The sequence below is a fragment of the Eschscholzia californica genome, unplaced genomic scaffold, assembly GCF_041429995.1.
Source record: "Eschscholzia californica isolate CP2 unplaced genomic scaffold, dmEscCali1.0.p SCAF_5, whole genome shotgun sequence".
Classification (NCBI taxonomy): Eukaryota; Viridiplantae; Streptophyta; class Magnoliopsida; order Ranunculales; family Papaveraceae; genus Eschscholzia; species Eschscholzia californica.
In genome coordinates this window covers 26447663-26465113 of record NW_028238472.1, presented here as the reverse complement: position 1 = coordinate 26465113, position 17451 = coordinate 26447663, and the positions used below count along the sequence as shown (strand labels likewise).

Sequence of the window (17451 nt, the reverse complement as noted above, 5' to 3'; positions counted from 1 at the left end):
CTAATTGATAATGACATCAAAGACAAAAAAGAATATACAACATTTTCATAACTACGATTTGGTTCACCTCATTTACCAGATTCCTTATCAACTGTACTAGCTATACTTATTCCTTGATATGCAAGATAAGAGTCTGTTTTAGTAGATTTGCGTATTGACCAATTATATAGCTACTGTCAGATCAAGTTATCAAACTAACATACTCAGAAACCGTATCTCTAATTTCTTTTTTTCTATGTTGATAGCTTACAGGTGTGGGCATGTGACAGGATACATTTATAAGGAAGTGTGCATGGGTAAAGTTGATTGCACTAATAGTGTATACATACAAACAAGTACTAATGCAACAAAAGATGAAAAAAGTGGTTCGTTCAAATACCACTTTCAATACAAAAGCCACTTTGAGAAACACTTCAAGTTTCAAAGCCAATCGGGCAATGGGGATAAAGGAAAAATGAACTGTAAACCTGGTATACTATAAGGCAGCAACAGTTAGTATGAGCCGAAAGGAAAAGGCCGCGGCTTTGGGGAATAAAGAAAATTCTCCGGGGAATAAATTCTCGAGGGAATTCAGATTTTTCTGAAAATTCTCCGGGGAATAAATTTTTATGGGGAATACAGAATATATTTTTTTGAAAGTTCTACTCCATCTCATCTGTTCTCTCTGCCACTTCATCTTCTCGACACCTCATCATCTTCTCAGGCGAAAGTCGCCGGCCGGCCACCTTCACACATAAAAAAAAAGAAAAATTAATTTTCTCTCTCCTCTCTCTCTGAGAACAGATCTAGAGAGAGAGAACAGACCTTCAATGGTCTTTATTACAGAGCATTTGCTAATTCATTGAGAAGCTTTTCAGAATCTTCAAAGAAGAGGGAAACAACTTCGAAAACAAAATCTGGGTTACTCTCATCTTGTAGTTGTTGAAGCTGAGTGAACTGGTCATCAAGAAATCCCTTCTCACAGTCATGGCAGCACAACCAAATAAACCCAAAATCAGAAACGCCCAAACAATAAAAATGAGCAAGATAGAGAAACCCATTTGAAAACTAACCTCACGAAATAGGATAGCTGTGTATCAAGCAACTGTGTCTGCAATTGAACCACTTCCATGACTTCTTAAGCTTATTTTCTTCTTTCTCTCTCTAGAAAACCCCACCAACAGTTTGGTTCTTTATGAGTCTGGTGATGAAAGTGAAGAAGTATAACTTCTGCTTTTGTGTATTATCTTCTTTCTATTTCTCTCTCTATATAGAATCAGTCCTTTTATTTCTCTCTCTCTATCATCTGTATCTGTTCTCACGAACAGACCATTGAGGAGAGAGAAAATTAATTGAAGAGAGAGAAAAAAAATTTAGAGAGAGAGAGGAGAGAGAAAATTAATAATTTTTTTTTTTTTATGTTTGAAGGTCGCGGGCCGGAAAATTGGACGGCCGACGACTTTCGCCGGAGAAGATGATGAGGTGTCGAGAAGATGAAGTGGTAGAGAGAGGTGATGAGATGGAGGAGCCTTTTTTATAGCATCTTCTAAAATTGGAAGCCCCTTAGCAATAAAAAGAAACATAAAAAGTCAATCTTATTTGATTAGTTTTAAGAAAAGTCTTTATTCCTCGGAGAATTTTCTTTATTCCCCAAAGCCGCGACCAAGCAAAAACTAGTTTATAAGCTACCAGTTCAGCAGTGCGACTTACTCTTAGAGAGACCCAATGTTGAAGAATCAATGTATCCTCTTCATTCCCACAAACCTTACCTTTTGCTTTACAATTCACTATCTCCTTGCAGTTTTCCCATCACAGTTAAAATGGGTCTAGGTGATTTGCAGACGGATTGATCTTCTTGCATGTTTTAAAAGGATTTGTGAAATAAGTGGTCCACTTAGGATAGAAAGAGACGCTTCGATATCAGAAGAATAACAGATACGTTTACATTAAAAAAGAATAGAGACGCTTTCTCTGACATAAAATTCTTACTCGAGCAACAAGACCCACATATATCAAAGGCCTATTAATGTTAACAAAGGTCTTTTTCTCTAAAACTATGCTAACTTTTATATGCCGATGGTATAAGTCATACCTATCCTCTTGCTACCTATTGTACAAAATTGTGACAAAAGTACTTAATTTCAAGCATAACTCTTTTTAACCCTATAAACCTGCATTATTTTGTTATATACAAAAATATGGGAAGTTTTCTTGATAATGAGCACAACATATTTAGAACTTAAAAGTTACAATATAAAGAATAAAACAAGGTGTATCTAACAATAAATAAATCTGAACGGTACAATCTCACCTCAAAATCACTTGACAAGGGCAACTGGCTTCAATGTATTTCTCTTCCAAAATAAAATCCTTGGTCAGGGTTAAGTGGATGAAGTTATTAATATTACTAAAACATATTAATTGATAAATAAAAACAAAAGCCGAAATCGGTTAACAATATTGATCAAGATGCATATATTATAGCGTATGAACTGAAATCGGACATAAACCCAAATCAACGAAGCCTAATAATCTTAATGCGAGGAGTTCAAAAATTGTTTGGGATAAAATAGGTGGAAAAGGGTATACTGAGAGTACCAGACTAGTAAGGGGAAATGAAGTTTGGCCATCATTAGCTAGTCCGATCAGAAACCCTTGGATTGGTTATACATGCCATGCAAAACCTAGTTTGTCTGGCATCTTGTGAACAAATTCTGGAAAGCATTTCTTGTTGGTCTGTAGTTTCTTCTTTCATTAATTGATTGAGGATCACAGATTCACTGAGTTTATTTTGTTAACAACCAAGTTACGTATTAAACTATGCAACTTCAAGAAGTCCAATCGTATGAGTTCTTCGTATATTGGATATTAATCGTAAAGCGTAAGAAATGTGACCAAATCGATCAAGAGATGTAAAGAGAACGATGATGATAATGGAGAAAGTAGAGAGAGAATGTGAGACAAAGAGAATCGACTCCATGAAAGCAAATGTTTGAAAAATTGGGAAGTGCGGACAGATAGAAGAACATTCCTTCTAACATTCCCTTCACAACGGCATTCTAACTAGGGTTTAAATGACACCGGTATTCTAACTAGGGTTTAAATCAGATATTGTAATTACGGTTTAAATTATATTGGTATAAAAGGCCGTAACTTTATGCCAAAAATGGAATATATAACCTAAGATGAGCAGTGGAACACCCAATTAAGAGCCCAAGACCCTTCCAAAAACCGCATCTTCTCTCCCCTCCCTTTCTCTGATAATAACCGTTTCCTCTAGAGAGAGAAATCGTATAGTTCTTCCTTTCCTTCTTTGAATGTGTTGTTTCGTTTCTTGCCCTAATCTTAACCCCTCCGTCCCAAATTAAGAGTCATGTATTCCTTTTTGGTCCGTCCCAAATTAAGAGTCCTATTTTTTTTATATCATATTAAATCCCTACCTTTTCCAAGTATACCCTTGTATTGGATTTTAGAGTTATTATTAGCTAATTAAAATATTTCTTAGTAGAATAACACCAAAATATAGCTCATTTCCTTAATAAAGTATCTCACTTTCCATATGGCTTAAAATCCACATTATTTAGGTATAAAATTTATTAAGAAATAAAACACCAAAACATAAAATACTTCCAACATCTGCTACCGTAAAACTCAAAGAGAAATGATTAATTTGAATAAAGCACAATTTTTATTTTTAAATTGAAATGTTATGGATTACATTTGCATAGTCTTTAATTCTCCGATTCTTGCAATACTCGTAAGGCATTGTCCATTAAATTACGTTCACATTCTAGACGAATAGGAAGATTTCCATCCTTCTCCAATTGATTTTTATTCATGTGTGGAATTCTATAATTATTAGAGCCACTCACTTTCATTATCTAAATCATACATTGCTACATTGTTAAAAAATTACGATTGAGAAATTTCACGGGTAATTCATAAAAGGCATTTTGTACTGTTTGAAGTAGATCATCAATTGTGTTTGGTGCTTCTTGATGTTGCAATGACTGAATTGCTCTTAAAAATCCAAGATCCAAAACGTTTAAATCTGGACTATTTGGCGGTTGGCAACGCAATCGGATATCAAGTCCAGTGTTTGAGACTGCTTAAAGAAACTCAACATCATTCGAGTTGATGTGGGGTTTAGCATTGTCTTGTTGGATAAAAATTGTATCCGTCACAGCATCAAGTGGCCACTTTTCTTTGATTGCTGACAGAACTTTTTCGATCAAGTAAGATCTTGTGTCTTTATTTACGAACACCATTGCTTTTGTTTCTAAAGTACCCGCAATTCGATTCTTACTGTTTTTCTTAGCTGCCACTTTACTTGTGAAAGGAAAAATTCCAATTTTTCCAGAAATCTCTTCATTACTTGCATAATCAAATCTTGTTCTAGTAACAACTGCAAGGAACATAACTTTTGAGATGAATCTTTTGCTTTTACAAGTACGATATGGGTCTTCTTCTTCTGGGAGAAGATAATACTTCTGCGATTCTTTGGTCATATAAAACAATTTTTCATCAATATGTACATAGCTGTACATGTTCTGAAAAATAAGATTGCCAATGGGACTATTTTGATCAAGCATTGATAAACAAAATCGAAGTCTTGCTTTTCTATTTTCGTTGTTCAAAGATGGCTTCAAAGCATTTGAATGTGGTTTAAGCATACCTTCTTTAATTGTTCTATGAAGTGTGCTTTTTAAAACGTTTAAAGCGTAGGCCATGGATCGAATATTTGTTCGACGACGAAGAGGAATTTCCAAAACTTCGCTAAGATCAATTTGAATTCTTTTACGACCAACGTTACCGACAAATTTGTTGGATACATTAACAATTTCTCCATTAGCAAGACATTCTTGAGAACGTTTCCAAACTCGATGCACTGTTTTTCTACTCACAAAAAATAATTCGGCTATACGGCCAATTGTACCTCTTACTAATTTTCCATTATCACTGGCTTTCAAGAGCTGATTAAGAATTCTTGGCGTTCCCGGTTAGACAACTTTTTTTTAGAACCAAAATTTGATTGTTGTGAGCTCATATTTGATGTTGGAAGAAATGGAGTCAGATTTTGGTTATCTATTAAATAAAGGTAAGAATAAGTTTGTGCTTATGGAAATTAGTCTTATATAGTGCTACTAATCTATTTTGGAAGTCAAGAATTAAAATTTGTCAAAACAACATTTTCGGTAAATTTAATTTTTTTTTACAATTGAATTCGAATTTGAAAACTCAAATTTAGTTCAAATGAAAAATAAAAAGCGCCAAATTTCAGAATACTGAAAATTAATCAATATTAAATTTTAAGATTACCACATTTTGTTGTGTTTCTAATTTAGTGCTTCATTTTATTTTCAACTAGGCATAGCCCGTGCCTTCGGCACGGTGGAACTTATTACGTAGTTAGCATATACGAATGTCTAGTGCATTCGCTTGTATTCGTATATTGCATTTGTTATAGGGTTGCCTATAGGTGGCTCTGCTCTTGCTCTTGGGTGTTGGATTTTTTCTTTTGGAATAAAAAAGTTATTTTCTACTACACAATGTTGGACGTTTCTTATTTTATTTCGCTTTTTTAAAACCTTTAAATGTAGCAATTAAAACTGTTACTCCCATTTACCTTCATTTTAATGGCATGTTTACTTATATCCAAACCTATGAGGAATGCGATGAACTATTTAAGGCAGTTTCAAAATTTAAGAGGAATAAGTCGTAATAGATTCAAAGTCTATGCATCTCGGATCAATGTGAAGAGCGTCCTAATTTGAGAAGAGATTTTCATCCCAGGGATGTTAAAGTGGCTACTTTGGATTGTCATCGTATTTTAGGATTTGAATCATTTCATTATTTGATTAGAGTTTTGTAGGACTTCTTCGCGGGATCCTTAAATATTTGATGATATTTTTATAATAGCCAAGACGGGAGGTAATCTTGAGAAGATGATTCAATTTCAGTAGAGACTATGTCGTATGAAAAACTATATATGATTTTCTAGAAAAGAATGACCAAAGGTGTCTCAAACTCTCAACCAACATTGGACACCATATTTACAAACTCATGTAGACATCAGTTTCCATGTATATATATAAAAAATATATCGAAAAGTAACTAAATTTATAATTTATAATTCTTAAAATACGGCTGTCCCAAGATTATTTGTTTCATGAGCTGGTATTCGAAATAGTTATGTGAAATCTGGATGACGATAGGATAAGTTACCCTCTACGTGCGAAAATTGCATGTTTGACCCTATGTCAAATTCCTTTGGTGGTGTTTCAAGAAATAAAAGCAAAAAGAAGATAAGATCCATGAAAAAACAACCCAGTTTATGTCATGTAAAAAGAGCATATTAATAATCATAACCCGGTAGTAAACCATGTCAAAGAAGGTCGAAAGATAAAGCCGGTAATGTACTTTGTAGAACTATATGAGGCATTACTGAATTTGCTTCTTTCAGTATCTCCAAAATACCATCAAACTCATTTTCTTACACCTCTTAAAAAACACAAACAATGTAGGAAGAGAGAAAGATTACAATTTTTAACCAAAATCTATTAATTTTGATAAGTGAAAACATATTGATCAAGCAATTGATCTCTATAATCACATAAATCTTAAATTTGAAACTATGAGTACCTCATTAGAAGTGGAAGCACTAACAGAGGTCCGCTCAGGCCGAACAGGCTTTGAACTCTTGTCCAGTAAACATTTTCTAACAACTGATGAAAGGGGATCTTATACACCTTCGAGAACCACGAGAGTATTCTAAGAGAAGTGATAAGTTAGAAGAGCATATCATTCTTCCTACGTCACATGATTAAACAAATCAATCGATTAAAATCAAACTTACTAAATCAAGACATATTCAGGACTGAAACTTATTAATGAAAAAATCATAGAAAACACCAAAGAGATCATTACCGAGTTTAAAATATCTCCATCGAAAGGTCATTTTCTTTGATTCGAAGGATAAGAAGATTTTTATTCGTTTCTTTTATCGAATGGTGACCCCTTCCATAAAGAAGAAGAAGCTTAACCAACATAATAACATGGACACATATTTAGAGCATATCAATCTTTTTGTATCAGACGATTGACTAACAAAAAACCAATGAAAATCAAACTTACTAAAATCATGAACTAAATTTCAAATAATCACATGAATTCAACCCTAACGAAAAAGTAAAACAAAATCAAGTAAAAAAAATTTTCACTCAGAGACAAACCTATAAAATCAAAATCCCAGACTTAATCTTACACAAAAACAAAGACCCGTCATTTATTATTGATCAAACCGAAAAAAAAATACCAGAAAAGGGATCATTACCGAGTTCTAAATTTCTCCATAGAAAGGTGAGTCTTCGTATTCTTCTGAACTGATAAGAAATTGAATCAAACAACAACCTATAGAGAAACCTATTATAAACCCTAATTTGAAATGAAAAACCAAAGTAGATACTTGAATATAAATGAGAATGACAGCAAATGCTTGAAGTTTATGGTAATCGAAAAACAACGAATCTATGATCGAATCCTTGGCGAGGAAATCTTTGTGCCCTATAAATGTAAGAGAACCCAAACACATACCGTTGGGATCAACTTAGAGAAAGGGAGAGAGAGTGAAATTTTTGGGTATTTCTTCTCCTTAACGTTTATGGATTTAGGAAGCCCAGTTGTTGATTTCCAGCTTTAATTTCTTAGGGTGATCTGTTGTTAATGGAGCGGTAACTGATGTAGCCAATTTTCAGATAAATAAAAAGTACTAATCCTTGGCCATCGAATATTGGCAGAGATTATGAAAAGGATTTGATTTAAGAAAATTGGTAACGGGAACCTTAAAACCAAAAGAACTCATTCTAGGGTCCAAGATTAATTCTAGAGTGGTTTAGAGCCTCATTTATTTTGTCCCAGTCAACGTCATTCATTTTGTCCTAGTGAGCTATAGACTATTCTGTTTTGTTATATAGACAAGATTTTCCATTAACGATTGAAATTTTAATTTCAACAACGCGTAACGCAATTAATATGACTATATATATGTCTACTTCGTGTATCGTGCTCGTAAAGCCATCAAAACCCTATGCGCACATTGGGAAAATATTTTTCTTTCTCTCTATTTTTCTCCCACAAATATAAAACCCTATGCGCGCATTGGGAAAATGTTTTTCTTTCTCTCTATTTTTCTCCCACAAATATATTTTCGATTTATGAATTAATATTTTGAATTCAGTTCCAATTATTTATAACATAATAATTTATTTTTTTGAACAAATAAACCACATTTTTTTTAATAACGAAAGATTTTTAGTTAGTATCGTTACTCTTGCCACTCTCATTTTAAGTCGTTCAATTACATTTTAAATCGAGTGAACCTAAATGTTTCATTCCTGAATTCAATTGCAATTGTTTAGTAAATAATAATTTGTCTGGACAAATAAACTATTAATTTTTTTGAATAACGAAAGATTTTTTTGATTTGTCTCATTACTCTTGTTGCTTTCATTCTAAGTTGTTGGATTACATTAAAATTATTTTAAATCGAGTGATCCTAAGTGTGTAATGTTAGGGTCATTTGTTTTATAATTTTTGAGCGTAAAGACCAAAAAACGGGCCTTAACTGTGATGACCCGTGTCCCAAAATAGACACGACCACGCTATGGCAACTCACAGATGAGACAAAAATCCGATTTGTCTCATTACTCTTGTTGCTTTCATTTCAAGTTGTTGGATTACATTAGAATTATTTTAAATCGAGTGAGCCTAAGTGTGTAATGTTAGGGTCATTTGTTTTATAATTTTTGAGCGCATAGACCAAAAAATGGGCCTTAACTGTGACAACCCGTGTCCCAAAATAGACACGACCACGCCATGACAACTCACGGATGAGACAAAAATCCGACAGTCTCCTCCGTAAATCGAACCAGTCGCACCTGTAAACCTGTCATGCAAACCATACATTCGCATCCAATAATAAACTATGAAGCGGAAGCTAAACAAACTCAACTCAATTTCGGGTCGAAACTCGAACCACAAAAAGAAATATAAAAGCCTCTTACACATCGATACAACCTATAAACAACTCTAAGTGTTACATATATACACATATTAGAGTTTGGTTTCTACAATAAATACATAACTTGGAAATAACGAAAAACCATATAAAATGACATAACTCCACTAGCCTCGTCAGACAAGATCAACGACCGGAATACACGCTCCGCCTCAAGGCTACGACAAAGCACCTGCACACTGACAATTGGTAGGGGGTCAGAATACTCACCGACACGAGTTATTCTGGTGGAAGACCAATCCAAAACCCATACGTTTTCAAAAGTTCATTTAATAAGTTGTAAACATCATGACAAAACGAGTTATCAAACCAGTTACCATATGTACTATATACAAAACCATTTTCCTTAATTTAGCAAGCAATAACAGTGATTAGCGGCCCACCCATGGTGCGCTCCCAATAAGAGGAGAGTTCCTCGGGAGAGCCTAGACCAGCCCATTTAGGCACCAGCTAATGCACTACGTCTCCTAAAAAAAGAGACTTACCCCTAGCCGGTAAGCCCCTCTCCCATTAAGGGACTCCGCAATCATTGAAGAATTTACCTCATGATACATATATACCTTAAGTATCTAAATACATTTTTGATCACCGAGTTCGAATAATAGGGCAGTCCCCCAATTATCATGGAAGGACCTGAACCTCATTCTCTTCGGTACACTGTCATGCATCTAATGCGATCTTTCAAACTCAGTTTCATTCGTATATCAAAACCACAATCTCATATTCGATTCAAATCCGTTTCATTCGTATATCAAAACCAATATTCTCATTCGATTCATTATCTTATCAAACACGGAAGTGGAACAACCAAGAGTCATATCGCCACAAAGCAGAGGGATCCCAATCATTGTCACCTCCCAGGCGAGCGGTCAGGGTGTACGGCCCTTAGCCTCGAGCTGGAGGCACGAGCACCAATGGCCATCAAGTGAAACACTCTACTCCCACATGTCTCATGACTAGTGTCGCCCACCTAATACTTTGCTCACAAAGTATACAGGGTGCATGACTCCTTCTATTGTTTTGATTACCGCTGCTGAGACGGCTTCTCCGCAAGTCGCAAGATAAACGATGAGCTCGTCGCCGGGGCTTGGGCTGACCAGCAGTGGCAGTTGTATGAGATGTGCTTTCAACTCCAGAAACGCCTTCTCCGCTTCGTCGGTCCAGTTAAAGTCAGGTACTTTTCGGAGAGTTTTGAAGAAAGGTAAGGCCTTATCCCCCATCTTGCTGAAGAATCTGAAGAGTGATGCTAACCTCCCAGTTAGTCGCTGAACGTCTTTCCGACTCTGCGGGCTGAGCATATCTTGTAGGGTTGTGATCTTGGCAGGGTTGGATTCTATCCCTCTGTGGCTCACCATGAATCCTAGGAACTTTCCCGAAGTTACGCCAAATGCGCACTTTTCAGGGTTCAGCTTCATATTGTAGGCTTGGAGTTTGTCGAATGCGATCTTAAGATTGGTTATCAGGTCTCGGCGAGCTTTGCTTTTCACGATCATGTCATCCATGTAACATTCGACTGTTTTCCCGAGCTGATCCCCGAATATCCCGTCAACCAGACGTTGATATATTGCTTTGATTCTTGAGACCGAAAGGCATTTGTTGGTAACGGTATAGCCCTCGATCTGTTAGGAATGCGGTATTCTCTTGGTCAGCCCAGTGCATGGCGATCTGGTGGTATCCCGCGAAGGCATCCATGAAGCTTAGTAGTTCTTGGCCAGCTGTGGAGTCTACTAGTTGATTTATGGACGGCAGAGGGAAACTGTCCTTCGGGCAAGCCTTGTTTAGGTCGGTGAAATCTATGCACATTCTCCACATTCCGTTCTTCTTCTTGACCAAGACCACGTTGGCCAGCCATTCCGGGTATCGGGCTTCCCTTATTACTCCCGACGCTAGGAGTTTCTCGACTTGCTCGGCTATTTCAGCCTGCTTGTCTGCTGAAAAATTCCTTTTCTTTTGCTTCACCGGCTTGCTTCCCTCTCTAATGTTTAGTTTATGAGTGATGATCCCTGGATCTATCCCGGGTACCTCGTCTGTCCCGAACGCAAAGACATGGCGGTGAGCTCTCAAGAAATTGGCCAGTTCCGCCTTCTCGTCTTCATCTAAAGTACTCCTGACGTAAGTCACTTCGGTGGCCTTTTCCCCAATTTGTATAGGTACGGTTAGGTCTGCTGTCCTTTCTTCTTCCTCTTGGACTTTTTCATCTGCCGGCACCTCGGTTCCGAGTGTTTGTCTTTCTGGAAGAGGTGGCTCCGCCGCTGGATTGGTGACCTCCTCCAGTCCTGACATTATGTTTTCCTGGTAGATCTTTTATAGAGTTTGGTTAGTTCTGAAAAAAGTATTGAGTCGGATTCGGGTTACCGGATGTAATGATTTGCTGGAGAGATCCCCTCCTTTTAGCGCCAAATGCTGATGTCGAAAATTGGCTCCCGGTTAAATCAGCATGGAAAAGGGAGTTGATGCATGACAGCCTCCGTTATGATGGTATATTCTGATAGGGGAGGAGAGATTCCTCTGTTCAGCTCCGCTTCTCTGTTCTAGCTCCGCTTCTCTGTTCTAGCTCCGCTTCTCTGTTCTAGCTCCTCGCTCCTGGATCCTTGCTCCTCCTGATCGTCTGTTCCTAAGGGGGGAAAACCTGCAAAGGAATCGGAAACCCCTCCGACGCTCAAGACAGTCAAGGTGTTCTTTGTAGTAAAAGAATGAATGTTGATTGATCCTTTTGGAGGGCGAGTTGTAAGAACTCTGTTTTTTGGGGGTGATCCTTCTGGTATGAAGAGATCTTATTTTTGGGAGAGAGAGTGTGTTTGTTCTCCAGAGACCGTCCTCTGTAAAGGACGATGTGGGGGGCCTTTTATAGGCGAAGTTAGGCCGACTCTGATTAGTGGCGGTGGTGAGGCGGATCTTGATTTTGGCCGGATTTTCACCATCTTTGGCCGGATTTTTCTAGGGTTTCCGGCCATTATTTTGGCCGGAAAACTTAGGGCTTTTACTCCTCATCCTCTTGGCTAGCTACCCATGTTGTTTGATTTGTTTTTGATTAAAAGTGATTAGAGAGAGAAAGCTTGGTGAAGCTTTAATGGTGGTGGATTTTAAATGAAGAAGATGAGTCTGGTTGCTAAGGGGAGATCCGATTTTTGCTCGGGGAGACCCATTATGCAGTGTTTAGGGGAAATCCATAAATTTGTTAAAGGGAGATCGGCTGAACATTAACTACTCAAACTTTCCGACGAACCTAACCTCGAACCACATCGAAAAAGGGGTATTTCTCATCACCTTCTTTTCATTTATTACTTATTCACCATGTTAGCTAAATCAAGTGTGTCGTTAATGAGATGAAATGTGATGAATTTGTGATTATCTATGTGATGATTTAATGTTTTGACAATAAATTGATGTTTTCTTATTTTGATTAGTTGTTTCAATCGTTTTTCATGTGTCTTATCAAGTACTTCGCATAGTTAATTGATTAGGCAAAGTGATTGATATCGATCGTAGCCTAGATCCAAGTTTCATGTGTCTTGTCATGCACTTCACATAGTTAGGCGACTAGACGACATTTTCGATGATTCGATTTTAATCGTTGAGGAAGTTTGTTTGACTAAGTATTATCTCCGGACATACGTAGTGCTTATGAACGTCCACCTTAGGAATCGAGACTAGATTTACATCAATTCATTCGATTGTACCGTACATAGTTGTAAGTCCACCACATCGGATTCTCGGACTTCGACACCTCTCTTACGTGTTGTTTCCCGACTCTCGTTCCTTCGAACTCTTCTCTCAAACCTCTCTCGCCCTCTTACATTGATATTTTAGTTTGTTTTACTTACTTTATTTTCTTATTGCTTATTCGATTATAAACCTCACATTACCTTCGTATATTTCCGTTTTTGTCTAAGTAAGCCTTTAATATCTAGACCGAGGGATAAGACCCTTCGATATCCAAACTACCTTTCTATCCTTGGATCGATCCAAGCTTTGCCGGATAACTACTTGATACCTCCTCTTGGGTGTGCAACCTTTTCGGGTGCATCAAGTTTTTGGCACCGCTGCCGGGGATAGGTTTAGTAGTTTAGATATCGTTTACGTGTTTTGTTCATTAGTTTAGTGTTATTTGCTTACTTGGACGTTTATTTTCTTTGTTTTTTTTAAGCTACTTTTTAATTTTTTTTTCCTTTGAGGTACTCATCCAAGGAGCTTTAAAGGACGAAAGCAAACAAGTTTGGGGATTAAAAGATAGAGACAAAAAAAAAGGGAAGAGGATCAAATTGTGGTAACGAACACCACCTTTAGTATCGTTCCCTAACCTTTACCTATTTGAGCGGCTTAAGTGCATTTGCATCTTGTCTATTATTGATAGTTGTAGTCGAATTGAACACTTGTGATTGCTTGCATTTTGCTTTGATTGTGCTTCAATGGATGTGTATGGGAATGATAGTTGGAATGATGGGTATGAGGTTCATTGACAACTTAGAAGTCTTAGAGACTACCTTGAACCTAATATGACTAGCATACCTTCATGCATCATATTTCCGAGTAATGAGTGTAATTTAGACATAGACCCTGAGATTATTCCATTACTTCCTATATTTCGAGGCCTAGAGAATGAAGATCCATATTTTCATTTGAGCGAGTTCGATGAGATTTGCTCGATACTCCCAATCAATGGAGAACTTGAGGGAATCGCTAAGCTCAAATTATTTCCGTTTTCATTAAAAGAAAGGTCGAAAATATGGTTTCATTCTCTAAGGCCTAGGACTATAAGAAGTTGGGATGAGATGACTAGGGCGTTTTTGAAAAAGTTCTTCCCCACTCATCGAACCAACACCTTAAGAAGAGAAGTGATGAACTTTGAGCAAAACAAAGAGGATACCTTCTTCGGGTGTTGGGAGAAATTTAAAGACCTCCTTATCTCATGTCCACATCATAACTACGAAACATGGAGGGTCATCGGGTTCTTTTACGATGACTTGACCTCCAAAATGAAAAAATTCGTGGAAGTGATGTGCAACGGAGAGTTTATAAGGAAAAGTCCTAATGAGGCTTGGGAGTACCTCGACCTTTTAGCGGAGAAGACCCAAGATTGGGACACACCCGTTAATAGTGACCGAGATATAGCCGAAGGAAACCATTACTCAAAAAGAGGCATATTCTTTTTAAAGGAAAATGGGGAAGTACATGATAAAGTTTTCAACGTGGCTCGGAAAGAATGTATAGATATGCATGATGGTGATTTAGTGATTGATAGTGTCTGTAGCATTTGCGCAAGTCGAGAACACCTAGCGAGTGAATGCTCTACTATTTCTCTTCGCCGAAATGTCTCACTAGGATGCACAAATGTCATAGACACGTATATGAAGCCCGTAGGTTCATGGAGTGATGCCTTTACAATTGATTATGAGAATCTTCAAGAACCCTTAGTCGGTTTCACTTATGCGTCTCATCATGAGAGGACTCTTGAAGATGTTTCGAAATCATTTTATGAGACGGAAACCCAGATTAGCCAAAACACTTTGCACACCCATAAAGAGTTGGAGGAAAAATTGAAAGACATCGAGACAGGGGTTTCACAACCCCAAACTCCAACAAATCCCAAGGGTATAGGTGAGGCTAATACACCTAGTGCTAGTGTTAAATGTGTTACGTTTAGTTCCACTCTCGAAATAGATGAAGTATCTAACTTGAAGACCCCTATGAAGGTAGATATACCCGAGGATCTTACAACTTCCGAGAGAGGATATGAACATAATGAGGCTTTTAAGTCGAAATCTAAGCCAAAACCAGTTGATAGACCTAAACCCTCATTTTCTCAACAATTATTCCCTACCTGTGATATATATATATGCTTGCACCGGTAGTTCAAAGGGACAATACTATTAATGCTCAGGACCATAACAACATGACTAGTTTGATTCCTGAGACCTTTGTAGATCATTTTGGTGAAATGCATTCCCCCTCTATTAGTATGCCAAACTTTGTTGCCTTTTCGTCATTCAAGTTTAGGGATTACCTCTTCCTTGTGTCCGCCTCACTAATATACCTATGTCATTACAGTGTTGTGAGACGGTTCTTACCGGATACATCTTTTCTTTGGGTAGACCCCCAAATATTTCGTCTTTTGTTGTATGATTGGTTGGTCTATTGAGAGGTGGGACCTTGATGTTTGTGGGTAGCATCTCTGGAAACCCTCCACGAGACATAACTCGTGCTCTTGTGAAAGCGAGAGAATCAACAGCTAGTTGCATAGCTTGATGCAATCGAGTGATCCCGCGTGAGTGCTCAATTTTATATGGTCATGATTATGCTTCATTCTCATGTTATTTATTGATGTGTTAGGAGTGTTTCTCACTTCGTATATTTTTGGGACGTGGTTCGTTGCAAGTTTGGGGATGGCGATCGGCTTATCATCAACTTGGAACTCGAATACATAACTCTTGGTAGTATTACTTTTTATCTCCTTCGGCTATGGTAATATCCTTCCACTATTCTCTTTAACTTATTGTACCTTTTATCTTTTGGTGAGTATATATGCTTATTACATTAAGGACAATGTTAATTTTAAGTTTGGGGATGGGGATACGACCATTTAGTCGCATGACATCATGACCTTAGATTTCAAAAGACAAGAGGGTTTAACAAATTCGACCAAATTTGAAAATTTTTGGGTAGATTTGGTACGATTCTAGTGGTATTCTTAAGTATGTTGATGCATATGGCTCTTTCTCGATAAATCTTATGCATGCTCTTAGTCCCTTCATGAATGTTAAGTCCTTTAGTGTTCGTGTGCTATCATGTGAGTATCATCTTAAGGAAGAAGGAACACTTCTAAGTGACCTAAAATAGTCATTAGTGGAGACTTAAACCCATGTGAGATATCTGAGCCTTTTTATTGCCTTTGAGTGTACTCTCCCGCGCTAACTCCGAGTAGAATGAAGAGCTACTCAACTTCGCAACTTTTAATAGATCTTAGACGATCTCATGAGCTCAACTTCCTTAGCCACTAGGAGTGACATCAGGATAGCGAATAAACCTTACCCTTGTAGTCCATGAAACCCGATAATGGTGTCAACTTTAGGGAAACGGATACTCCACCATCCATTCATCATACTACTCCAGCGAATGAAGGCATGAAAAGTAAAGAAGAAACAATGTGAAAGCAAAATGTGAAAGTAAAGGTGATTTGTTGAGAATACTAGTTGTATTTTTTTTTGTGTTTGGGTATGTGTGTAAAAAAGAAAAGAAAATAAAAGGAAAGAAAGTGAAAAAGTGAAAAAAAAAGAAAAAAAGAAAAAAGAAAAAAAGTTGTTTTTGTGTAAAAGTTCATGTGAACTTTTGAGTTTTTATGTAAGTGTTGGAATAAATAAAGTATTCAATGCAAGAAGTCAAGTTTAAAGGTTGTTTGAGTGTTCTTTTATCATTGAAGGCGTCGACATTCTCGGGATTTCATCATCTTCCATTCCATCACTTGTATCCGTTTATCTTTAGGAGGCACTATTAGAGGGTAGAGTGGGTGAGAAGAGTGAGTGAGCTTCCCCATTCCGTTAGTGGCTATTTTCATTTCAAAGAGATTATTTCGTTTTATAACTTGTTATCCTCATTTACTTTTGTATGTGTTGAGTTTACTTTATTCCATGCTCACATGAGAGTGAACCATTACGATTCGATTTTGAGCGATTTCATTTTTAAGAGCGTATGACCGTGAGGCTAAAGTCGAGGCGAAATGTGCTAAGATAGGAAACAAGGTTTTGTTACTTTAGCCTTGGATGATACTCATGATGATGGGACACTTGCATTTGAGTATAAAACTATTAGTGAGGAGACTCTTAGCATGCTTTTGTGTTTATTGGTTTGATTCATATGTTTGACATACTTAAGTCTCTCACTCGTTGATCATCACCTTATTTGCATCTATCGTTGAACTCTTATGTCTCTTGGAAATCTAGAACTTTGTGGGTGTATTCGCTGGAAACCCTCACGAGACAAAACTCGTCCTTTAGGGGTAACCTAAGGGTTTAAAGGCTTGTTGCATACGCTAAATGCAACCGGGAGTCCTCCGAAAGTGAGCTAGGTTTACTTTATTGTCTTGTTTTGTTTGTTTGCTCGAGGACTAGCAAATTCTAAGTTTAGGGATGTTGATGTGCCGTGAAAATGCCACTTTTAGGTCACTTAACTTTGATGAGTTAGTTCTTTTCGGGTTTTATTTCTAATTATTTATGTGTTTTTATTGCTAGGTTGTTTATTTGGAGTCTGGTGTTAAATTCGGAATAAAGAGAGAGAATTATCACATTTTCATCTTATGTGGAAAAAGGGAAGAAAAGAGCATCAGGGGTATTTTGGTCAAAATCAGAAGTCAAACAACAAGTGGAGTCAATGGCGAGTCCAACGGTGAAAACGGAAATCAA

General features: G+C 37.1%; 1 pseudogene; it reads right to left on the bottom strand.

The window, feature by feature from the left end:
- Window positions 1–3710: 3710 nt before the first annotated feature.
- Window positions 3711–4487, bottom strand: LOC147538024 (uncharacterized; annotated as a pseudogene).
- Window positions 4488–17451: the final 12964 nt, after the last annotated feature.